We start from the raw sequence: 21,595 nt of genomic DNA, 5'->3' as shown, positions 1-21,595 counted from the left end.
ATTTTTTTTCTTATTATTTGGTTTCTAAAGTCTCCCTGAAAAAAAAAAAAAAAAACATAAAAAAACAGTGGGAGAGTAATATTGCCCTTTCAGCTTGTGTGCCAGTCTTGACTCCTGGGTGTGCCACCTCTCTCCCTCTCATTCAGTGGGCCATAGAAAGCCTATTTATTTATTTTTTTAAATATTATTGGGTTTCTAAAGTCTCCCTTAAAAAACAAAAAATACATAAAAAAACAGTGGGAGAGTAATATTGCCCTTTCAGCTTGTGTGCCAGGCTTGACTCCTGGGTGTGCCACCTCTCTCCCTCTCATTCAGTGGGCCATAGAAAGCCTATTTATTTTTTTTTTTAAATATTATTGGGTTTCTAAAGTCTCCCTTAAAAAACAAAAAATACATAAAAAAACAGTGGGAGAGTAATATTGCCCTTTCAGCTTGTGTGCCAGGCTTGACTCCTGGGTGTGCCACCTCTCTCCCTCTCATTCAGTGGGCCATAGAAAGCCTATTTATTTATTTTTTTAAATATTATTTGGTTTCTAAAGTCTCCCTGAAAAAAAAAAAAAAACATAAAAAAACAGTGGGAGAGTAATATTGCCCTTTCATCTTGTGTGCCAGTCTTGACTCCTGGGTGTGCCACCTCTCTCTCTCATTCAGTGGGCTATAGAAAGCCTATTTTTTTTTTTTTTTTTTTTTATATTATTTGGTTTCTAAAGTCTCCCTGAGAAAAAAAAAAAAATAAATTAGGTGGGAGATTAATATTGACATTAGTGCTTGAGTGACAGTCCTGCGTGTGTGTCATCTCTGTGATTTTGTGCCACAGAAAACAGAGTGTGTAACATTGTGCCTGATTTTCCTTGTGGTCTCACCAACCTGTTAAGGGATATTGAAATCATACTGAAGTTATAGCTCACCGTGTAAGTTGTTTGACAGCAACAAATAAAGTTACTTTGGTTAAGATTTTAAAACAATGAGGAAGTCTGGTGCAAGAGGTCGTCGTGGGCGTTCATTGTCAGCTGGTAATGATGGTAGTGGTAGTGGAGCATCAGGTGGTCGTGGGGATAAAAATATTCCACCTAAGTCTGGAGCTGTGGAGCCAGTTTCGTCGTCAGGCTACACAAGGCCTCGAACGCTCTCTTTTCTGGGAGTAGGAAAACCGCTTTTAAAGGCGGAGCAGCAACAGCAAGTTTTGGCTTACATTGCAGACTCAGCCTCTAGCTCTTTTGCCTCCTCTTCCGAAACTGGTAAATGTAAAAGCAGCGCGTCGCTTGTGGATGTTCACGGTCAGGGACAAGTCGCTTCCTTGTCCTCCTCAGCAAAAACTACAACAAGAGAGAAGGATGCAGCAGGCGACACAACGGGTCACTCCATGGAGCTCTTTACACATACCGTCCCTGGCTTAGAAAGTGAAACATTTAACAGGCCATGCCCATTACAAGTATATTCTGACATGGAGTGCACTGATGCACAGCCACAGCCAGAGTACTATGCTGCTCCTTTGACTCAGACCACCACATTGCCCTCTCAGGGTACAGATCCACAATCAGACCCTGATGAGACTATGTTGCCCCGCCACGAACGCTATACCACCGACCGACACAGTGACACAGACGAAGTTGCACACGAGCTCGAAGAGGAGGTAATAGATGACCCAGTTATTGACCCCGATTGGCAGCCATTGGGGGAACAGGGTGCAGGCGGCAGTAGTTCAGAAGCGGAGGTGGAGGAGGGGCCGCAGCAGGCATCAACATCGCAACAGGTTCCATCTGCCGGGCCCGTATCTGGCCCAAAACGCGTGTCAAAGCCAAAACCTGTTGGAGCACAGCGTTGCCATCCGGTTAAAGCTCAGTCTGCAATCCCTGAAAAGGGATCCGAGTCTAGGAAGAGTGCAGTCTGGCATTTTTTTAAACAACATCCAACTGATCAGCGCAAAGTCATCTGTCAAAAATGTTCAACTAGCTTAAGCAGAGGTCAGAATCTGAAAAGTCTAAATACTAGTTGCATGCATAGACACTTAACCACCATGCATTTTCAAGCCTGGACTAACTACCAAACGTCCCTCAAGGTTGTAGCACCCTCGGCCAATGAAGCTAGTCAGCAACGCAACATCCCTTCCGTCACTGTAAGGCCACCATTTTCCGCACCACCGGCAGTATCTGTGCAGGTTTCTTTGCCAGCCAAAAGCAGTCAGGGTCAGGGAATCACCAGTTTTGTAGGAGGAAATATTGCATCTAGGGCACCGGCGGAAACAATACCATCTCCAACCGTCTCTCAGTCTGCCATGTACACCGGCACACCCGAAAGTTCCACGATCTCCAGCTCTCCAGTCCAGCTCACCCTACATGAGACTCTGGTTAGAAAAAGGAAGTACTTATCCTCGCATCCGCGTACACAGTGTTTTAACGCCCACATAGCTAGACTAATCTCGTTAGAGATGATGCCCTACCGGTTAGTTGAAAGCGAAGCTTTCAAAGCCCTGATGGAGTACGCTGAACCACGATACGAGCTACCCAGTCGAAACTTTTTTTCCAGAAAAGCCATCCCAGCCCTGCACCAGCATGTTAAACAGCGCATCGTCCATGCACTCAGGCAATCTGTGAGTACAAAGGTGCACCTGACTACAGATGCATGGACCAGTAGGCATGGCCAGGGACATTATGTGTCCATCACGGCACACTGGGTGAATGTGGTGGATGCAGGGTCCACAGGCGACATCAATTTAGGGACAGTTGTGCCTAGCCCACGGTCTAGGAAACAGTTGGCTGTAGGCGTTCGCACCCCCTCCTCCTCCTCCTCCTCGTCCTCCTGCAGAAGCTACAGCTCTTCCACAGAACGCAGTCTGCGAACCACTCCATCGGCAGATGACACTGTTGCACACCAGTTGTCCCATTATGGGCCAGCTACTGCCAAGCGTCAGCAGGCTGTATTGGCTATGAATTGCTTGGGCGACAACAGACACACCGCGGAAGTTCTGTCCGAGTTCTTGCAACAAGAAACGCAGTCGTGGCTGGGCACAGTAGATCTTGAGGCAGGCAAGGTAGTGAGTGATAACGGAAGGAATTTCATGGCTGCCATCTCCCTTTCCCAACTGAAACACATTCCTTGCCTGGCTCACACCTTAAACCTGGTGGTGCAGTGCTTATTGAAAACTTATCCTGGGTTCTCCGACCTGCTCCTCAAAGTGCGTGCACTTTGCTCACATATCCGACGTTCGCCTGTACACGCCAGCCGTATGCAGACCTATCAGCGGTCTTTGAACCTTCCCCAGCATTGCCTAATCATAGACGTTGCAACAAGGTGGAACTCAACACTGCACATGCTTCAGAGACTGTGCGAACAGAGGCGTGCTGTTATTTATTTGTGGGAGGATACACGGGCAGGCAGTAGGATGGCAGACATGGAGTTGTCAGGTGTGCAGTGGTCTAAGATACAAGACATGTGTCAAGTCCTTCAGTGTTTTGAGGAATGCACACGGCTGGTTAGTGCAGACAACGCCGTAATAAGCATGAGCATCCCCCTAATGCGTCTGCTGATGCAAAGTTTGACGCACATAAAGGAGCAGGCGTCTGCACCAGAGGAAGAGGAAAGCCTTGATGACAGTCAGCCATTGTCTGGTCAGGGCAGTGTACAGGACGAGGTAGCGGGCGAAGAGGAGGTGGAGGACGAGGAGGATGATGGGGATGAGTATATTTTTAATGCCGAACCTTTCCCGGGGGCACAGGAAATTGGTTGCGTGTCACGGCCGGGTTCTGGTTTTTTGAGGGACACAAGTGACGTAGATTTGCCTGCAACTGCCCCTCAACCAATCACAACCGGAGATTTTACAACTGGAACTTTGGCCCACATGGCGGATTATGCCTTACGTATCCTAAAAAGGGACACACGCATTACGAAAATGATGAACGATGACGATTACTGGTTGGCCTGCCTCCTTGATCCACGCTATAAAGGCAAATTGCAAAATATTATGCCACATGAGAACTTGGAACTAATATTAGCAACCAAACAATCAACTCTTGTTGACCGTTTGCTTCAGGCATTCCCAGCACACAGCGCACGTGATCGTTCTCACACGAGCTCCAGGGGGCAGCAGACTAGGAGTGTTAGGGGTGCACACATCAGAAGTGGCGTTGGACAGAGGGGTTTTCTGACCAGGTTGTGGAGTGATTTTGCTATGACCGCAGACAGGACAGGTACTGCTGCATCAATTGAAAGTGACAGGAGACAACATTTGTCCAGTATGGTTACTAACTATTTTTCATCCCTTATCGATGTTCTCCCTCAACCGTCATTCCCATTTGATTACTGGGCCTCCAAATTAGACACCTGGCCAGAATTGGCAGAATATGCATTGCAGGAGCTTGCTTGCCCGGCAGCAAGTGTCCTATCAGAAAGAGTATTCAGTGCTGCAGGTTCAATATTAACCGAAAAAAGGACTCGTCTGGCTACCCAAAATGTTGACGATCTAACATTCATTAAAATGAACCACAACTGGATTTCGAAATCTTTTGCCCCACCTTGCCCGGCCGACACCTAGCTTTCCTATGAAAGGCTCTTGCCTGTGAATTACTTTTCTAATGTCTAATTTGCTGCAGCTGATTGTACAGCATACGACATGTTTACACCTCCCTAAATGGCCAAACTCCCCACACGGGGCCGTGGTATCGCGACTTGGCGCAAGCACCCGTGAGACTGCTGTTTGTCTGAAGAGGTGGGTGTGCTCACTTTTGGTTGACGGCATTGCTACTGGGTCCCTCATAGTACAATGTAGTGTCTCTGGCGGTGGTGGTGCACACCCAACGTCAGACACACCGTTGTAACATGAGGGGCCCTGGGGCGGTCCCGCCGGCCTCTAGAGAGTTCCCCCCTACCCCAGCTCAAAATGTGCTCTACCACATGCAAAATTATGTCGCACAGCTCCACCAATCTTTAGTCTATTCGCTGACATCATTCAATGTCTGGCACTGACAATACAAATTTGTAGACATCTACGATGCAACTTAAAGTAGTCTGTGTCTGTGTCCTATATTGGCACCATTAAATAGTTACTGCCAAATTACTATGTCAGAAACTCAGCAGATGAGCCCACCCCTGTACCTAAGTATGCCACCTTTTTTTTTGTTTTGGTTGTTTTGCGAGACATTAACATCTATTTATATTTTGGGAGTACTGGGACAGACACTCCTTGCACTACTCCTCCACTCACCACCAAGCTGCCCGTGTATCCATGTAACCGCTGTAAAACTGCCATGAGCCTATTGTTTGTTATTTTAGGCCTTTGAAGCCTGTCTGCGGTCCCTCCTTCCACTAGTCCTCCACTGACCAGACCACTGCTGCCCGTGTACCCCTGGAACCAATTATAAAGTGCCTACAGCCAGCCCATTTTTTTATGTTAGGCCTTTGAAGCCTGTCTGCGGTCCCTCCTTCCACTAGTCCTCCACTGGCCAGACCACTGCTGCCCGTGTACCCCTGGAACCAATTATAAAGTGCCTACAGCCAGCCCATTTTTTTATGTTAGGCCTTTGAAGCCTGTCTGCGGTCCCTACTTTAAATACTCCTCCACTGACCACCAAGCTGCCTGCCCGTGTATCCATGTAACCGCTGTAAAACTGCCATGAGCCTATTGTTTGTTATTTTAGGCCTTTGAAGCCTGTCTGCGGTCCCTCCTTCCACTAGTCCTCCACTGACCAGACCACTGCTGCCCGTGTACCCCTGGAACCAATTATAAAGTGCCTACAGCCAGCCCATTTTTTTATGTTAGGCCTTTGAAGCCTGTCTGCGGTCCCTCCTTCCACTAGTCCTCCACTGACCAGACCACTGCTGCCCGTGTACCCCTGGAACCAATTATAAAGTGCCTACAGCCAGCCCATTTTCTTATGTTAGGCCTTTGAAGCCTGTCTGCGGTCCCTACTTTAAATACTCCTCCACTGACCACCAAGCTGCCTGCCCGTGTATCCATGTAACCGCTGTAAAACTGCCATGAGCCTATTGTTTGTTATTTTAGGCCTTTGAAGCCTGTCTGCGGTCCCTCCTTCCACTAGTCCTCCACTGACCAGACCACTGCTGCCCGTGTACCCCTGGAACCAATTATAAAGTGCCTACAGCCAGCCCATTTTTTTATGTTAGGCCTTTGAAGCCTGTCTGCGGTCCCTCCTTCCACTAGTCCTCCACTGGCCAGACCACTGCTGCCCGTGTACCCCTGGAACCAATTATAAAGTGCCTACAGCCAGCCCATTTTTTTATGTTAGGCCTTTGAAGCCTGTCTGCGGTCCCTCCTTCCACTAGTCCTCCACTGACCAGACCACTGCTGCCCGTGTACCCCTGGAACCAATTATAAAGTGCCTACAGCCAGCCCATTTTCTTATGTTAGGCCTTTGAAGCCTGTCTGCGGTCCCTACTTTAAATACTCCTCCACTGACCACCAAGCTGCCTGCCCGTGTATCCATGTAACCGCTGTAAAACTGCCATGAGCCTATTGTTTGTTATTTTAGGCCTTTGAAGCCTGTCTGCGGTCCCTCCTTCCACTAGTCCTCCACTGACCAGACCACTGCTGCCCGTGTACCCCTGGAACCAATTATAAAGTGCCTACAGCCAGCCCATTTTTTTATGTTAGGCCTTTGAAGCCTGTCTGCGGTCCCTCCTTCCACTAGTCCTCCACTGACCAGACCACTGCTGCCCGTGTACCCCTGGAACCAATTATAAAGTGCCTACAGCCAGCCCATTTTCTTATGTTAGGCCTTTGAAGCCTGTCTGCGGTCCCTACTTTAAATACTCCTCCACTGACCACCAAGCTGCCTGCCCGTGTATCCATGTAACCGCTGTAAAACTGCCATGAGCCTATTGTTTGTTATTTTAGGCCTTTGAAGCCTGTCTGCGGTCCCTCCTTCCACTAGTCCTCCACTGGCCAGACCACTGCTGCCCGTGTACCCCTGGAACCAATTATAAAGTGCCTACAGCCAGCCCATTTTTTTATGTTAGGCCTTTGAAGCCTGTCTGCGGTCCCTCCTTCCACTAGTCCTCCACTGACCAGACCACTGCTGCCCGTGTACCCCTGGAACCAATTATAAAGTGCCTACAGCCAGCCCATTTTCTTATGTTAGGCCTTTGAAGCCTGTCTGCGGTCCCTCCTTCCACTAGTCCTCCACTGGCCAGACCACTGCTGCCCGTGTACCCCTGGAACCAATTATAAAGTGCCTACAGCCAGCCCATTTTTTTATGTTAGGCCTTTGAAGCCTGTCTGCGGTCCCTCCTTCCACTAGTCCTCCACTGACCAGACCACTGCTGCCCGTGTACCCCTGGAACCAATTATAAAGTGCCTACAGCCAGCCCATTTTCTTATGTTAGGCCTTTGAAGCCTGTCTGCGGTCCCTACTTTAAATACTCCTCCACTGACCACCAAGCTGCCTGCCCGTGTATCCATGTAACCGCTGTAAAACTGCCATGAGCCTATTGTTTGTTATGTTAGGCCTTTGATAGCCTGTCTGCGGTCCCTACTTTAAATACTCCTCCACTCACCACCAAGCTGCCTGCCCATCTATCCATGTAACCGCTGTAAAACTGCAATGAGCCTATTGTTTGTTATTTTAGGCCTTTGATAGCCTGTCTGCGGCCCCTACTTGCAATACTCCTCCACTGACCACAATGCTGCCTGGAGTGCCTGCCTGTGTATCCATGTAACCGATGTAAAACTGCCATGACTGCCTACTGTTTGTTATTTTAGGCCTTTGATAGCCTGTCTGCAGCCCCTACTTGCAATACTCCTCCACTGACCACACCAATGCTGCCCGTGTACCCCTGGAACCTATTTAAAAGTTCATAGAGCCTAGTTATATATTTTATTTACTATTAATAAGGCCATGATGGACTACGCTGTACCACGCTACAAGCTAACCAGTCGACACTTCTTTTGCGAGAAAAGCCATCCCAACCCTCCACCAGCATGTAGAAGACCGCATTGTCCATGCACTCTGGCAATCTGTGAGTACAAAGGTGCACCTGACAACAGACGCATGGACCTGTAGGCATGGCCACGGAAGATTACGTGTCCATTACGGCGCAATGGGTTAATGTGTTGGATGCATGGTCCACAGGGGACAGCCTACTAAGTCTGTCTGCAGTCCCTAATTCAAATTGTCCTCCACTGTCTAAATCGGAGCTTCCACCTTCTGGCTTTCGGCCTATAGTATCAGAAATTAAACTGCATTTGGCCTTCAACTTTGGTTATGGCCTACTAACGGCTTCTGCCCCTCCCTGGTGTTGCCCTCAACTAAATAAAGCTGAGCTTCAACCTTCTGCTCCAAATTACCATTTTAAAAAATGCAATAGGCTTTTCCGGCCTACTAAAGGTGTCTGTCTGTGTGCCCCTGCCTGGTGTTGTCCTCAACTAAATAAAGCTGAGCTTCAACCTTCCGGCTCTCATTAAGTGGTTTTTTAAAAAAAAAATGGTGGTTAGGGCCTACTAACGGCTTCTGCCCCTCCCTGGTGTTGCCCTCAACTAAATAAAGCTGAGCTTCAACCTTCTGCTCCAAATTACCATTTTAAAAAATGCAATAGGCTTTTCCGGCCTACTAAAGGTGTCTGTCTGTGTGCCCCTGCCTGGTGTTGTCCTCAACTAAATAAAGCTGAGCTTCAACCTTCTGCTCCAAATTACCATTTTAAAAAATGCAATAGGCTTTTCCGGCCTACTAAAGGTGTCTGTCTGTGTGCCCCTGCCTGGTGTTGTCCTCAACTAAATAAAGCTGAGCTTCAACCTTCCGGCTCTCATTAAGTGGTTTTAAAAAAAAAAAAGGGTGGTTAGGGCCTACTAACGGCTTCTGCCCCTCCCTGGTGTTGCCCTCAACTAAATAAAGCTGAGCTTCAACCTTCTGCTCCAAATTACCATTTTAAAAAATGCAATAGGCTTTTCCGGCCTACTAAAGGTGTCTGTCTGTGTGCCCCTGCCTGGTGTTGTCCTCAACTAAATAAAGCTGAGCTTCAACCTTCTGCTCCAAATTACCATTTTAAAAAATGCAATAGGCTTTTCCGGCCTACTAAAGGTGTCTGTCTGTGTGCCCCTGCCTGGTGTTGTCCTCAACTAAATAAAGCTGAGCTTCAACCTTCCGGCTCTCATTAAGTGGTTTTAAAAAAAAAAAATGGTGGTTAGGGCCTACTAACGGCTTCTGCCCCTCCCTGGTGTTGCCCTCAACTAAATAAAGCTGAGCTTCAACCTTCTGCTCCAAATTACCATTTTAAAAAATGCAATAGGCTTTTCCGGCCTACTAAAGGTGTCTGTCTGTGTGCCCCTGCCTGGTGTTGTCCTCAACTAAATAAAGCTGAGCTTCAACCTTCTGCTCCAAATTACCATTTTAAAAAATGCAATAGGCTTTTCCGGCCTACTAAAGGTGTCTGTCTGTGTGCCCCTGCCTGGTGTTGTCCTCAACTAAATAAAGCTGAGCTTCAACCTTCCGGCTCTCATTAAGTGGTTTTAAAAAAAAAAAAGGGTGGTTAGGGCCTACTAACGGCTTCTGCCCCTCCCTGGTGTTGCCCTCAACTAAATAAAGCTGAGCTTCAACCTTCTGCTCCAAATTACCATTTTAAAAAATGCAATAGGCTTTTCCGGCCTACTAAAGGTGTCTGTCTGTGTGCCCCTGCCTGGTGTTGTCCTCAACTAAATAAAGCTGAGCTTCAACCTTCTGCTCCAAATTACCATTTTAAAAAATGCAATAGGCTTTTCCGGCCTACTAAAGGTGTCTGTCTGTGTGCCCCTGCCTGGTGTTGTCCTCAACTAAATAAAGCTGAGCTTCAACCTTCCGGCTCTCATTAAGTGGTTTTAAAAAAAGAAAAGGGTGGTTAGGGCCTACTAACGGCTTCTGCCCCTCCCTGGTGTTGCCCTCAACTAAATAAAGCTGAGCTTCAACCTTCTGCTCCAAATTACCATTTTAAAAAATGCAATAGGCTTTTCCGGCCTACTAAAGGTGTCTGTCTGTGTGCCCCTGCCTGGTGTTGTCCTCAACTAAATAAAGCTGAGCTTCAACCTTCTGCTCCAAATTACCATTTTAAAAAATGCAATAGGCTTTTCCGGCCTACTAAAGGTGTCTGTCTGTGTGCCCCTGCCTGGTGTTGTCCTCAACTAAATAAAGCTGAGCTTCAACCTTCCGGCTCTCATTAAGTGGTTTTAAAAAAAAAAAAGGGTGGTTAGGGCCTACTAACGGCTTCTGCCCCTCCCTGGTGTTGCCCTCAACTAAATAAAGCTGAGCTTCAACCTTCTGCTCCAAATTACCATTTTAAAAAATGCAATAGGCTTTTCCGGCCTACTAAAGGTGTCTGTCTGTGTGCCCCTGCCTGGTGTTGTCCTCAACTAAATAAAGCTGAGCTTCAACCTTCTGCTTCAAATTACCATTTTAAAAAATGCAATAGGCTTTTCCGGCCTACTAAAGGTGTCTGTCTGTGTGCCCCTGCCTGGTGTTGTCCTCAACTAAATAAAGCTGAGCTTCAACCTTCCGGCTCTCATTAAGTGGTTTTAAAAAAAAAAAAGGGTGGTTAGGGCCTACTAACGGCTTCTGCCCCTCCCTGGTGTTGCCCTCAACTAAATAAAGCTGAGCTTCAACCTTCTGCTCCAAATTACCATTTTAAAAAATGCAATAGGCTTTTCCGGCCTACTAAAGGTGTCTGTCTGTGTGCCCCTGCCTGGTGTTGTCCTCAACTAAATAAAGCTGAGCTTCAACCTTCTGCTCCAAATTACCATTTTAAAAAATGCAATAGGCTTTTCCGGCCTACTAAAGGTGTCTGTCTGTGTGCCCCTGCCTGGTGTTGTCCTCAACTAAATAAAGCTGAGCTTCAACCTTCCGGCTCTCATTAAGTGGTTTTTAAAAAAAAAAAGGGTGGTTAGGGCCTACTAACGGCTTCTGCCCCTCCCTGGTGTTGCCCTCAACTAAATAAAGCTGAGCTTCAACCTTCTGCTCCAAATTACCATTTTAAAAAATGCAATAGGCTTTTCCGGCCTACTAAAGGTGTCTGTCTGTGTGCCCCTGCCTGGTGTTGTCCTCAACTAAATAAAGCTGAGCTTCAACCTTCTGCTCCAAATTACCATTTTAAAAAATGCAATAGGCTTTTCCGGCCTACTAAAGGTGTCTGTCTGTGTGCCCCTGCCTGGTGTTGTCCTCAACTAAATAAAGCTGAGCTTCAACCTTCCGGCTCTCATTAAGTGGTTTTAAAAAAAAAAAAGGGTGGTTAGGGCCTACTAACGGCTTCTGCCCCTCCCTGGTGTTGCCCTCAACTAAATAAAGCTGAGCTTCAACCTTCTGCTCCAAATTACCATTTTAAAAAATGCAATAGGCTTTTCCGGCCTACTAAAGGTGTCTGTCTGTGTGCCCCTGCCTGGTGTTGTCCTCAACTAAATAAAGCTGAGCTTCAACCTTCTGCTCCAAATTACCATTTTAAAAAATGCAATAGGCTTTTCCGGCCTACTAAAGGTGTCTGTCTGTGTGCCCCTGCCTGGTGTTGTCCTCAACTAAATAAAGCTGAGCTTCAACCTTCCGGCTCTCATTAAGTGGTTTTAAAAAAAAAAAAGGGTGGTTAGGGCCTACTAACGGCTTCTGCCCCTCCCTGGTGTTGCCCTCAACTAAATAAAGCTGAGCTTCAACCTTCTGCTCCAAATTACCATTTTAAAAAATGCAATAGGCTTTTCCGGCCTACTAAAGGTGTCTGTCTGTGTGCCCCTGCCTGGTGTTGTCCTCAACTAAATAAAGCTGAGCTTCAACCTTCTGCTCCAAATTACCATTTTAAAAAATGCAATAGGCTTTTCCGGCCTACTAAAGGTGTCTGTCTGTGTGCCCCTGCCTGGTGTTGTCCTCAACTAAATAAAGCTGAGCTTCAACCTTCTGCTCCAAATTACCATTTTAAAAAATGCAATAGGCTTTTCCGGCCTACTAAAGGTGTCTGTCTGTGTGCCCCTGCCTGGTGTTGTCCTCAACTAAATAAAGCTGAGCTTCAACCTTCCGGCTCTCATTAAGTGGTTTTAAAAAAAAAAAAGGGTGGTTAGGGCCTACTAACGGCTTCTGCCCCTCCCTGGTGTTGCCCTCAACTAAATAAAGCTGAGCTTCAACCTTCTGCTCCAAATTACCATTTTAAAAAATGCAATAGGCTTTTCCGGCCTACTAAAGGTGTCTGTCTGTGTGCCCCTGCCTGGTGTTGTCCTCAACTAAATAAAGCTGAGCTTCAACCTTCTGCTCCAAATTACCATTTTAAAAAATGCAATAGGCTTTTCCGGCCTACTAAAGGTGTCTGTCTGTGTGCCCCTGCCTGGTGTTGTCCTCAACTAAATAAAGCTGAGCTTCAACCTTCCGGCTCTCATTAAGTGGTTTTAAAAAAAAAAAAGGGTGGTTAGGGCCTACTAACGGCTTCTGCCCCTCCCTGGTGTTGCCCTCAACTAAATAAAGCTGAGCTTCAACCTTCTGCTCCAAATTACCATTTTAAAAAATGCAATAGGCTTTTCCGGCCTACTAAAGGTGTCTGTCTGTGTGCCCCTGCCTGGTGTTGTCCTCAACTAAATAAAGCTGAGCTTCAACCTTCCGGCTCTCATTAAGTGGTTTTAAAAAAAAAAAAGGGTGGTTAGGGCCTACTAACGGCTTCTGCCCCTCCCTGGTGTTGCCCTCAACTAAATAAAGCTGAGCTTCAACCTTCTGCTCCAAATTACCATTTTAAAAAATGCAATAGGCTTTTCCGGCCTACTAAAGGTGTCTGTCTGTGTGCCCCTGCCTGGTGTTGTCCTCAACTAAATAAAGCTGAGCTTCAACCTTCTGCTCCAAATTACCATTTTAAAAAATGCAATAGGCTTTTCCGGCCTACTAAAGGTGTCTGTCTGTGTGCCCCTGCCTGGTGTTGTCCTCAACTAAATAAAGCTGAGCTTCAACCTTCCGGCTCTCATTAAGTGGTTTTAAAAAAAAAAAAGGGTGGTTAGGGCCTACTAACGGCTTCTGCCCCTCCCTGGTGTTGCCCTCAACTAAATAAAGCTGAGCTTCAACCTTCTGCTCCAAATTACCATTTTAAAAAATGCAATAGGCTTTTCCGGCCTACTAAAGGTGTCTGTCTGTGTGCCCCTGCCTGGTGTTGTCCTCAACTAAATAAAGCTGAGCTTCAACCTTCCGGCTCTCATTAAGTGGTTTTAAAAAAAAAAAAGGGTGGTTAGGGCCTACTAACGGCTTCTGCCCCTCCCTGGTGTTGCCCTCAACTAAATAAAGCTGAGCTTCAACCTTCTGCTCCAAATTACCATTTTAAAAAATGCAATAGGCTTTTCCGGCCTACTAAAGGTGTCTGCCCCTCCCTGGTGTTGTCCTCAACTGAACAAAGCTGAGCTTCCACATTCTGGCTTTCGCCCTATACTATCAGATATTAAACTGCATTTGGCCTACTAGTGTGGTTAGGCCCTTGAAACAGTGTCTGCTGCTCTTGGGTTTGCTACTCCACTGAACAAAGCAATGCCGCCTGTTTAGTCCTGTTACCAATTTTGAGCTGCATGTAGCCTACTTTATTCTTTGGCCCTATATCTGTTTCCTCCTCATCCTGCCCATTGCCCAGCCACTGCTAAATGAGTCTGCTGGTACATTGACCTAGACCACTACATTCCCCTTGTACTCTACACAGCCAGAATCTGACCCTGCTGAAAGTAAGGTTCCCCTTCCCGCATGTTATACCACCTTACACAGGGACAAAGAGGAAGGTGCAGATGAAAGTGCAGGTTCCTTCATCAGGTGGGGGGGCATACTCGTTGGCGACGTCACTGGCACAGGGCCCCTCAGAGTACGCAAAAGTGTCGCTGCTGGTGGGAGGCGCCCCCGCCATGCAAACACACCGCCGTACTTTGAGGGGCCCTGTGCCAGTGGCAATGCGAACGAGTGGGCCCCCCCCTGCTTGCTCAGGATCACAGCACTTGCAACTTTTAAATACTTACCTTTCCCTGCAACACCGCCGTGACGTAGTCCGCATTTCCTGGGCCCACGAAAAACTTGAGCCAGCCCTACTCCCCCCACAACTTTCCCCCAATTCCCTATGCCCAACTATTATTATACAGTTAATTAAGATTGGCAAGCTTCAGAAACAAGAATGGATGTTTTTGGCATTAAAATGGGCACTGTAGGTGTTTTCCTGGCCTCCACTCACTGCCGACTATGCTTCCCCATTGACTTGCATTGGGTTTCGTGTTTCGGTCGATCCCCGACTTTTAGCGATAATCGGCCGACTGCACTCGACTCGACTCTGGACAAAATCGGGTTTCCCAAAACCCTACTCGATCTTAAAAAAATGAAAGTCGCTCAACCCTAGTCCTCTGCCTTCGCCCAATGGCACGCTATACCCCTGGTAATGCTCTCCAAGCCAATTACCATCCGGGTGGTAAATGGGTCCGCATTGCCCTCACAAATTACACATCAGACCATCCCACTCTCTCTGGTCATGTCTCAAGAACATCAGGAGATAATTTCATTGCTGGTCATTCCCGAGGGTATCGAAAAGGTATTATTCGGGATACCTTGGTTGCACCACCGCTCCCCTCATATTGACTGGTCTACTCTACTGGAAGCATATTAGCTTGGAGTGGGTCATGTAAGGGAAGATGCTTGAGGGCTCCGGTTCAGGTTGTCACATCTGAGGTCACCGCGGATCTTACACCTCTTCCTAAACAGTACACGGACATGTTCTCCAAAAAGGCAGCAGAGACCCTTCCACCTCACCGCCCCTATGACTGTCCTATAGATCTCTTGCCAGGTGCTGAGCCTCCTCGGGGACGGGTTTATTCTCTATCCCTCCCGGAGACTGAGGCTATGTCACAATATATTAAAGAGAATCTGGCAAGAGGGTTTATTAGGAAGTCAGTGTCTCCTGCAGGGGCTGGGTTCTTCTTTGTCCAGAAGAAGAGTGGGGAACTGCATCCGTGTATAGATTACAGGGGATTGAACACGATTACTGTTAAAAACAAATAACCTCTACCTCTCATCTTGGAGCACTTTGACAGGCTGCGAGGGGCTAGGGTATTTACTAAGTTAGATCTGAGGGGCGCTTACAACCTGATACGTATTAGTGAGGGAGATGAGTGGAAGACCGCGTTTAATACATGGGATGGGCACTATGAATATCTGGTGATGCCCTTCGGTCTGTGTAATGCCCCAGCTGTCTTCTAAGACTTTGTCAATGACATCTTCCGAGTTGTTGTCCACCTCTGTGGTCGTCCATCTGGACATCCTTATTTTCTCTCCAGATATTGAAACTCACCGGAGGGATATCTACAAAGCCTTTGAGCTCCTACAAGTCAATTCCCTGTACGCCAAGCTAGAGAAGTGCATGTTTGAGCAGGAGTCTTTGCCTTTCCTTGGCTATATCATCTCAGCCAAGGGTTTGGCCATGGATCCTGCCAAACTGGAGTCCGTGATGAACTGGCAGGAGCCACATTCCCTTGAAGCAGTGCAGCGCTTTATGGGGTTCATTAATTATTATCTCCAGTTCATCCCTCACTTCTCTACCATAGTAGCGCCCTTGGTAGCCCTCACCAAAAAAGGAGCTAATACCAAACTGTGGTCGGAGGAGGTCTCCAAGGCTTTTACTTCTGTGAAGTCCCATTTTGCCAGGACTCCCGTGCTACAAAACCCCTATATAGATAAGCCCTTCATATTGGAGGTGGATGCCTCTTCCGTCGGTGCTGGAGCGGTCCTGTATCAGAAGGACACTCAAGGTCGGAAACATCCGTGTTTCTTCTATTCCAAGACCCTCACACAGGCTGAGAGGAATTATTCGATCGGGGACAGGGAGTTACTGGCCATGAAGTTAGCCTTCTCTGAGTGGAGACATTTCCTTTCCAAGTCTTCACAGATCACAAAAATCCTCGCCAGGCCAGATGATCCTTATTCTTCTCCCGGTTTAATTTCACCTTCCATTTTCTCTCTGGGGAGAAGAATTTACATGCCAATGCTCTTTCCCGTTCCGCTGTCTCATCTGAGGAGGGGGATGAGCCTCGGCTTATTGTCCCATCAGTGAATCTGCGTACAGTAGCTCCGGTTTCGCTTGAGTCGGTGCCTCCGGGCAAGACTCTTGTACCACCAAATCTGCGGCCAGAGGTCCTCTCTTGAGCTTACACGCCTAAGTTGGGTGGTCATTTCGGGACCAAAAGGATGTCTGAGCTTTTGGCGAGGTCATATTGGTGGCCCCGAATGGCATCTGATGTTAGGGACTACGTCCAGGCGTGTGTCTCCTGCACCAAGAACCGGCCTTACCAGCAGAGGCCTGCGGGCTTGTTATATCCTCTGCCGGTGGCAGATAGGCCCTGGGAGATGGTTGGGATGGATTTCATTGTGGGTTTGCCTAAATCCCGTAATAATTCTGTCATTTGGGTAGTAACCGACCATTTTTCAAAGATGATACATCTTGTCCCGCTTCCATGTGTACCATCGGCACGGGCTCTGGCTGCTCTGTTTGTGAAGCACATCTTCCGTCTTCATGGGATGCCTGACAAGATAGTCAGTGACTGGGGTCCCCAGTTTGCCTCTTGGTTCTGAAGAGAGCTCTGTCGGCTGCTCTGTATTGAGCTAAATCTCTCTTCTGCTTATCATCCCGAGATAAAAAGAAAAAAAACACAAGGCGCCCCCAATGTGTCACACTGTATATAGATAAATACAGACTTGGTAGGGAATATGCTCACCTATTGCAGTTGTGAAAATGGGTCACAACTCCCATGCGGGTGTAACCGTAGCAGCAGGTCTCCACAGAAATCCAGGAGGATGTTGGGAGTAGTAGTCTTAGGCAAAATGAAGACCGCGCTCACGGGATATATTTAAAATGGTTTATTTTAGCCTACGCGTTTCAAGAGCGTTCCTGCTCTCTTCCTCAGGGCCTCATCCCGAGATGAATGGATTGGTAGAGAGGGCCAATCAGATTCTGGTCACGTACCTACGGCATTTTGTCTCTGCCAGGCATGATGACTGGGCATCTCTACTGCCGTGGGCAGAGTTTGCATTTAATAATGCCGTCGCTGACTCTACAGGGCAGACTCTGTTCCTCCTTAATTATGGTCAGTATCTGTGCGTTTCTGTGCCCATGCCCCTCTCATCCTCCAATTCCAGAGTGGAGGATTGGGCTTTGCAAGCTTGGGACATCTGATAATGCACACAGGATGCCATCAAGCCCTCTAAGGAGAGAATGAGGGTCTCTGCTGACGCACATTGCTGCCCCGCTCCCGTCTTTGCTCCCAGCGACTTGGTGTGGCTCTCAGCTCGCAATATCAAGCTGCGTGTAGAGTCCACTAAGTTTGCTCCCCATTACCTAGGTCCCTTTAAAGTCCTGGAACAGGTTAATCCTGTGGTGTATCACCTGGTGAACAACCTTTCACATGTTCTTCTTGAAAACCGTTCACATGTCCCGGTTTTCTGAGTCATCTGCCGAGATGTTGGGTGCGTCATCAGACGACTTTGAGGTGAACACAATTGTCGGTTTCAAGGTAGTACGCAGCAAAAAAATGTTATTTAATGGACTGGAAGGGTCATGGGCCAGAGGATAGGACCTGGGAGCCGGTTGAGCTCATTCATGCCCCATAGCTTATTGCGGCCTTCTAGCATGATGAGGTCCACAGGAAGGGGGGCGCTAGGAGGGGGGTAATGTTAGGCGCTGGGATTCTCCTTCTGCACAGGATGGATCCCAAGCCTTGTCTTCTGCGGTTTCCCTTTCAGTCTCGACCGCACTGACTGCTGCTGAGAAAAGACGTCGGTCTCAGCATCTTGCTCAGACTCGGGCTGTTCGCTTGGTTACTGCTGCCTCTCCAGTTCAGCTATAGTAACTGGCAATACTCAGCAGCGAGCAGTCACTCCTGAGACTAAGTAAGGGTTTCGCTCAACTGGGCATGCTCCTGAGTCGACTTCTCGTTGGTGGTCGCCCGTCACATGCTCAGGTCCTGGTCCGGTTCCAGATGGGTCGGTGAGCAAGGTCCTGTCAGATTGACAGAAACTATAAAAGGATCTTTGGCGTGCCCGTCGGTGCGCTAAGATACTTAGTGATGAGCGAATATATATTCGTTACTCGAGATTTCCCGATCATGCTCGGGTGACCTCCGAGTATTTTTTAGTGCTCGGAGATTTAGTTTTCATTGCCACAGCTGAATGATTTACATCTGTTAGCCAGCATAAGTACATGTAGGGGTTGCCTGGTTGCTAGGGAATCCCCACATGTAATCAAGCTGGCTAAGAGATGTAAATCATTCAGCTGAGGTGAGGAAAACTAAATCTGCGAGCACTAAAAAATACTCGGAGGTCACCCGAGTGTGCTCGGGAAATCTCGAGTAACGAGTATATTCGCTCATCACTAGCTAAAATCATTTATGTTTGGTGTGTGTGAGGAGCCTAACAGTAGTGTGGACTCAGCTGTACATGCTCAGGGCAGGCTCAGTGCCTTTAGAATTCTGGCTTCTCCGGAGAGGAGTTTGTGTGGTTGAATTCAGGGCAGGCGCTAGTGCCTTTAGAATTCCGGCCCCTCCAGAGAGGAGGTCTGTGAGTGCTTGGAGTCCACTACTGGTTCCCTTACCCCAGTGGGGCTTGTGTACTCCTGTGACGCTAACAGGGTACGTGTTTAGCGCCATATTCACTCTGCGACCATGTGCTGATAAACACGGTCTCATAGCAGAGTTCCTTTTCCGTCGCTGTGTGCAATTGGCACAGCCACATGCTACTCCACTGAGTGATGTTAACTCAGTGCGAGTCTATTATGCTCGCTGCAAGTCTCTCCATTGTCCTCTTAGCTGCAGTGTACCATCTCTGCACGGTGGACCCCGGATGGCGAACGCACTTCATTATTATTCCGCCCATGCTAACAAATAACGTCCAAATGTTACCACTGAATCTACATAAACAAAAAAAAACGCTCCAAAATAGCATTTTTAAACAATTGTTTTTTTATTACATGGATTTTTCAGCCAGAAAGCTCCATGTGAATATAATCTAACACAATTTCCTTTATTGCTTTTCTAGCACTAGATGTCAGTAGCGATCTTTCTGGAGGTTAAATGATAGGGCTTTTAACATTGCACTGATGTTATACTATACGATATGGCTATCCTTTACACAAAGGCTGCGGAACGCTTACAAATTAGTATTTGAAGGTTCATATTGATTAAAAAACGCCATCCATGAGTTGTCCAAAAATTTGCTTTCTTTCATACCCATAAAATTCTATTGGGTTAAAAAAAAATATTTCCTAATTCAGTTTCACTTTTGTCTTTGATCAGTAAAAATGGATATCATACGAATAGTGGCCATATGATACTGTATATGTTTTAAGGGTATGTTTCCACGTTCAGGAAACGCTGCGTTTTTGACGCTGCGTTTTTCCGCAGCGTCAAAAACGCAGCGTCCAGATGTTACAGCATAGTGGATGGGATTTCATGAAATCCAGACTCCACTATGCGTTAAAAAACACATGCGTTTTTGCCGCGAAAACGCATGCGTGGTGTGTTTTTTCGAAACGCAGCATGTTGCTACTATGAGCAAAACACGCAGGTACACCGCAGGTGACCTGCCAGTGACCTCAGGTGCAGTTTTGGTCAGGATTTTACCTGCATAAAATCCTGACCAAAGCCTGAAGCAAAACTGAACGTGGAAACATACCCTTATTGTGCACCCATTTAGCTTAATGGGTGAGTCTTTAGGGTACTGTCACACAGTACCATTTTGATCGCTACGACGGCACGATCCGTGACGTCGCAGCGATCGTATGATTATCGCTCCAGCGTCGTAGACTGCTGTCACACGTTGCAATCAGGGCGCTGGAGCGATGCCGAAGTCCCCGGTAACCAGGGTAAACATCGGGTAACTAAGCGCAGGGCCGCGCTTAGTAACCCGATGTTTACCGTGGTTACCAGCGTAAAAGTAAAAAAAAACAAACAGTACATACTTACATTCTGGTGTCTGTCCCCGGCGTTCTGCTTCTCTCCACTGTGTAAGCGCCATAGCCGGCAAGCACAGCGGTGACGTCAGACGTCACCGCTGTGCTCGCTTTCCGGCTGGCAGACGCTCACACAGTGGAGAGAAGCTGAGACGCCGGGGACAGACACCGAAATGTGAGTATGTACTGTTTGTTTTTTTTTTACTTTTACGCTGGTAACCACGGTAAACATCGGGTTACTAAGCGCGGCCCTGCGCTTAGTTACCCGATGTTTACCCTGGTTACAAGCGAACACATCGCTGGATCGCTGTCACACACAACGATCCAGCGATGTCAGCGGGTGATCAAGCGACGAAAGAAAGTTCCACACGATCTGCTACGACGTACGATTCTCAGCAGGATCCCTGATCGCTGCTGCGTGTCAGACACTGCGATATCGTAACGATATCGCTAGAACGTCACGAATCGTACCGTCGTAGCGATCAAAATGGTACTGTGTGACAGTACCCTTATAAGTTATCACTAAACAAGACTTCACTAGTTCATGTTGCAGTTTCTTTTCACACAGACCATTGCGACAGCATGCAGACTAAAAACACACTTATCAAGCACCTGTCACTTCCTAAAAAATATTTAGTCAAATATCTTGTAAAAATCCCTGAGCACCACTGATTCTGTAGCTTTTTCCACTTTGCACTGCGTCACTCCATTGCAGAGATGGTTTGCTCCAAAAGCAAGAAATGTGACTGTGTGATATCTATGTTTTGCTGTTCAACCGGACTTTTCTTCAGAGTTTTCTCTGGGGACATGTGGTTTCAGCCCTGCCTTCTTGATACTGCTAATCACAGCTTGGCAGCATCTGAGATTGCTAGATCAGCTGCTGAGCTGTGATTGGCAGCATATAGGAGGGAGGGCTGAAACCACACGCCCCCAGAGAAGACTCTGAAGAAAAGCCCAGTTGGTCTGCAAGCAGAAATTTCACATGCTGCGCTCCAAAATCAACAAATGTGAATATCTGTTCAATCGAATGATACAGCACAAAAGTGAAAAGAACATCAGTATCATGGTAATTCTGGGAGTTTTTCATGATGTTTGACTCAATTTTTTGAGCAAGTGACAGGTCCTCTTTAAGACCTGCACAAACAAGGGATGCATTCATACCACAACAAAAACTGCATGTACTTTCTATTGTGACTCAAAAAGTGTTTATTCACATTGACCTAGCTTGTATGTTTATGTTGATAATGTATATTTCTCTACTACTATTAAATCACAATTTATATTTTTGGGCTATTAACTCCCAATTTATATTTTTTTAAAAAGGAGCGCTGTCTTCATTTTTTCTATTTCTTTATTGAGGCTTGGCACTCGACTTTAAGGGTATGTGTCCACGCTCAGGATGGCCGGCGGTATCGCCGCAGCGGCGAAGCCGCTCGGCGCTAAGCCCCGCCCCCTTTCTGGGACGCGATGGTGCCGGATGTGTACAGTACACATCCGGGATCATCGCACCCCTCGCCATAGGGCCCTGTGATATGCCTTGCGGGGACGCTGCATCCCCGCAAGGTGTACGGACATGCTGCGATCTGAAAAGACGCGCAGCATGTCCGGAGTCGCAGGGCCGCCGCGTGCAGGTTTCCACGCATAGTGGACACGGGATTTCAACAAATCCCCTCCACTATGCTGGAACATCTGGACGCTGCGTGTTTGACGC

Source organism: Ranitomeya variabilis, chromosome 2, assembly GCF_051348905.1.
Source record: "Ranitomeya variabilis isolate aRanVar5 chromosome 2, aRanVar5.hap1, whole genome shotgun sequence".
Lineage (NCBI taxonomy): Eukaryota > Metazoa > Chordata > Amphibia > Anura > Dendrobatidae > Ranitomeya > Ranitomeya variabilis.
The sequence above is the reverse complement of the archived record's forward strand: the minus strand, read 5'-3'. Positions refer to the sequence as shown.